The sequence below is a fragment of the Quercus suber genome, unplaced genomic scaffold (assembly GCF_002906115.3).
Source record: "Quercus suber isolate HL8 unplaced genomic scaffold, Cork oak 2.0 scaffold_518, whole genome shotgun sequence".
In the NCBI taxonomy this organism is placed as follows: domain Eukaryota; kingdom Viridiplantae; phylum Streptophyta; class Magnoliopsida; order Fagales; family Fagaceae; genus Quercus; species Quercus suber.
Window position 1 is genome coordinate 543406 of NW_027069967.1, and position 5217 is coordinate 548622.

Here is a 5217-nt window from a genome sequence, read left to right on the forward strand (position 1 = left end):
TAATGTACCACTCCCCTTCTTCACAGTACTTCAAACTCACATTATTGGGTATCCCATAGTCGACAATGAATTTGTTCATCATCTCGTCGGACTCAACCAACTTCTTAAACTTACCCATCCCCCAAGGACGACTAAAAATTCCAGAAGAAGAAAAGAAGGAATAGAACCAAGGAAAATTTGGGGTCACTGGAAGAAGAAGACTTACAGAAATATGACGACGCTCTTCGGGTAGTGTGCAAGTTGAACCAGATTCAAATCATACGCATCAATGGTTGTAAGCGCGAAAATGAGGAAACCAGACGGTTCAAACAGGTACTTATACTCCCCCTTAGGTTCCCCAAATGTAACCGCTTGCCCATAAAAGCAAGAGATCCCCACCGAACAATTACCATCATACCGTTGAAAGTGGGAAACGTGGTGCCGCCAAAATTTAATGTGGGCACACATTAAGTCTTGAAACGCCAAAAACGCGCATCGGGCAATCGAAAAGTTGTCAGCATTAACACGAACCGAAGTGGGCGACTCGTCTAGAGGGCCCGCAGGTATCAAAACCCTCCTCCCCGTCCGAGGGAACGTGCAGCAGGGTTTTGAGGGACTATTGTGGGGCCCTTAGGCTTGATAGCCTCGGCCCATCGTGCAGCAGGCCCAAGGCCCACGCCGAGGAAGACTGACCATTCAAGGCTAAATTGGGGAAAGCCTCTTTTCCGGATCCACGCCGAGGACCTCCTCATCCTCGGCATGCCAAGGATGATTTTGGGAAAGACCAGGCCCAAAGTAAGCTGTCACCTTCACACTTAATGCATTCACCTAACCCCTCTGGCCGCATTAATGGGGATATAACCCCTTAGCAGGGCAACGCTGATCAGAGTGAACCACTTGAGTACTGATAAGACCTTTGAGAGGACGGACGGCCAGGAGAAAGGCGAATGGATGATCAACAGATGGAAGAATAAGATAGGACGATGAAGACTATATAAGAAAAGCGAGTAAAGTAAGGCAGGGGGGGGAAAGGGAGAAGAAAAAGGGCTCCTCGGCCACGGGCCGAGGAGCATCCCCCCCAGTTGTAAAAAAGTTCTAAGTATTTTTTAATAAAAGAATAGAGTTCATGCTTGGTGAACGACGGCCAGCGCCTAAACCTTCAATCCACTCTCTACAAATTTATTGTTTGGGCTTGTTGGGCTGAAAACCCATTCATACTCAGGGTCAAATCCAAATTGAGTCCCTACAAATATGATTTTCTAGATTAGAGTGTGATTAGTTTCAAGTTTAAATTTTGTATAATTTTATTTTATTGTTGATTATATGATTTAATTAAGTGAATTTAACGATTTATTTATTTGCATTGTAAAGTTTATAATAACATTCGTAAGGTCATCTTTAATTAATTTTTTACTCCTTTAGCCGTCAGTCTCTCTTTGTTTTCCAATTAACAGTTACTAATTAATTTGTTTAATTGACGTTTGATTTTTTTTACTAATCTCTTTCTCTCCCTCTTTGTTAACATCCTAATGTTTTCCCAAATTTGATGATAATTCTAATATACTAAATATGCATATTGTAACTTTTATTTTTATTTTTTTTTATTCCATTTTGCTGCCATGAAGTTAGTACATCCATAACTATTAGTTTATTATTTTATGATATGTTTGGTTTGATATTATTATTATTATTATTATTATTATTATTATTATTATTATAAATTTAGTGTTTCTAAAATAGCATGTGTTTTGTATTCTCTTTTTCTATTAATGCATTGTAACGTTTTATGGGAATACTTTATAAGAAAATTGTTTATTCTTTTCTTTTCTTTTCTTTTTTTAATTGAGTATTTCTAAATTGATATTTGTTTTGTATTTCATTTTTCCATTGATGCATTGTAACATTCATGGGAAGACTTTATAAGACAATTTTTATTTATTGAATAAAATATTATACGTTTAATTTTTTTTTTTAAATGAGACAAAATATAAATAATTATGATATGGAGGATGTTGCTAAATTTAAATGTTGAATAAAAAAAGATGAGAATAAAATAATAAAAATGAAATGTATAGCAATAAACACCATATTATTTTAGTTATGCTATGTAATAAAATAATATTATATTTTTATATACTATCTTTATAAGGAATTAATATAACATTTAACAACCAATGAGAATAAAAAGATAACAATATAAAATATAATCAAGCTGGATTACCTGTCAATTCCAATTTTGGCAAACTAACTGACTTCTAGTAATCTAAAACTGATTTCTGCGATGCATTTGGTGGAGTTTTTAATACTGCATCAGTATGTTTTGATGGTCAACCTGTTACACTAAAATTTTTTTAAAAAAAATATATATATATATATATACCAAAATTGAAGGAATATATATATATATATAGAGAGAGAGGGGCTTTTGTGTGTGGAAAAATAGAAATTATGCATGGAATAAGAGGGAGAATGACAATTTTATAGCATGAGGATAAGAATAAGAAGAGACAAAAATAAAGGAAGATAAAAAGATAGAATAATATTAATATTGAGAGTAGTGGGGATATGAAAAGTTAAAATGGAATGAGAAAGGTTGAAGAAAGTTAAGGTAAAGTGTAGTGGGGATATGAAAAGTTAAAATGGAATTGAAAATTTAATAATAAATAAGAATAATTAAAAAGAAGATAAATTAAATATGATATTTTGATTGTAATATATTAGAGTTTTTAATTCACTTTAAATGTTAAAAAATTGTATAAAAAAATGGGAATGAGAAGTTGAAATAGAATGAGAAAGGTTGAAGAAAGTTAAGATAAAGTGTAGTGAGGATATGAAAAGTTAAAATGGAATTGAAAATTTAATAATAAATAAGAATAATTAAAAAGAAGATAAATTAAATATGATATTTTGATTGTAATATAATAGAGTTTTTAATTCACTTTAAATGTTAAAAAATTGTATTAAAAATGGAAAAAAAAAATTGATAATGACATGGCTGCTAACATGGCTCAATGGGAGCGTAGCAACATTAAATGCTACGCTTTAGCTTTTAGTAATATATAGATGAGAAGTCATGAGATTTATTATTCATTTGACAGTCGTTAATAGAATAATAAATCTCATAACAGTCCAGTTCAATATGTCTTATATATTTAAAACATGTTAACATATCAACTAAAAGTTTTCACTTCCATGATCAAGACAAATCATCTTAATTGATATGTTATAGTCTTCGCAGATGAAATGCCAATTTTATCACTGACTATGAACTAAGATTTTGAGTTTATAAAAAACTTATGATTTACATATTCTGTGACTAAATCACATAAATCACATACTATGTATCTCATAGACTACATGATAATGTCTAAACATTCACGCTACCATTATTTTAGATAATAGTAAAAACAAGTTTATTCCATAAAACATAATGTCATAGATAATGTCATACATAGCATACAATAAGATTTTAGGGCATTAATCCTAATAGGATCCACATTTTATTCAGTTATCTTTTTTTAAGTCAAGTATCCACACTTTATGCTTCATGCATTAAAGAGTGTGAACAAATGTAAAACCATCAAAGCTCTTTCGAAATTTGATTTAATAAAACAGTCGGTCATAAGGTCGTTAGCCGGCCAGGAAACTGAAAACATTTATCATGAACTTCTACCAAACTCGGACGAAACCGAGGAGCAATAGATGCTCAGGAAGTTTCCTATGAACTCCATGGCTTCTCTTTTTATTTATATGATGCTACCCTGCCCTCAGTGTTGTGCAATCCATTTGTAGGTCCTTCCCTCCCAGTTTTAGTCACATTAGATTTACCCTTTTTGCCTTTTTCAATCACAAAATTATTTGATGGAAACCATTGCCGAAGCCTACATGTCTCTGCCAGATAGAGAAGAGGGAATTCCTACCATCTTTTCACTCTTTCCACCAGCCAACTCCCTGTCAGATAGTAGTGATAGTTCATTGTCTAATCGAACACTTCAACACTACTTGTCTCCATATTCCATAACATCGTTCTTTCCACCAAACAACTCTGTGTCAAGCTCTGGATCTACTCAAACCATACACCTCCCTCCGTCCATATCGTCACTATTTCCACCCACACAGTCTGTGGACTCTCAGCTAAATTCATTGTGTAGTGAAAGATCGAATCCCGGATTTGGTAATTCCATAACCTCAATCTTCCCGCCAAACTATTCTTATTCTAGTTCAATTGAATCAACCCAATACCACGATCAGTTTGGTTCAAACAAAAGCAAATTGAGTCATGAATTTAAAGATGTTGTTACTGGTAGAACTGAACCTCATTTTCAGAAGCCTAATGTAAATCGTTGGCGCTCATTTAAATTTCATATCTCGAACGAAGAGAGAATCTTCCAAAAGCAAGTTAAGGCGGAGTTGAGGCAGGCCCAGGAGAGGTCACTATTTCCACCCACACAGTCTGTGGACTCATAAATTCATTGTGTAGTGAAAGATCGAATCCCGGATTTGGTAATTCCATAACCTCAATCTTCCCGCCAAACTATTCTTATTCTAGTTCAATTGAATCAACCCAATACCACGATCAGTTTGGTTCAAACAAAAGCAAACTGAGTCATGAATTTAAAGATGTTACTGGTAGAACTGAACCTCATTTTCAGAAGCCTAATGTAAATCGTTGGCGCTCATTTAAATTTCATATCTCGAACGAAGAGAGAATCTTCCAAAAGCAAGTTGAGGCGGAGTTGAGGCAGGCCCAGGAGAGGTCACTATTTCCACCCACACAGTCTGTGGACTCACAGCTAAATTCATTGTGTAGTGAAAGATCGAATCCTGGATTTGGTAATCCCATAACCTCAATCTTCCCGCCAAATTATTCTTATTCTAGTTCAGTTGAATCAACCCAATACCACGATCAGTTTGGTTCAAACAAAAGCAAATTGAGTCATGAATTTAAAGATGTTGTTACTGGTAGAACTGAACCTCATTTTCAGGAGCCTAATATAAATCGTTGGCGCTCATTTAAATTTCATATCTCGAACGAAGAGAGAATCTTCCAAAATGAAGTTGAGGCGGAGTTGAGGCAGGCCCAGGAGAGGTGGACCTATGCTATCTACTGGGAGTTAGACAGGCCATCCAGTTCTCCTCTATGGGGCACTTTCAGTCAGGTCAAAGGGTTCTACAATTTGAACGATGACAAATTTAATGACAAGGCCATGGCCTTGTCGTTCTTCCAGCTCATGGATT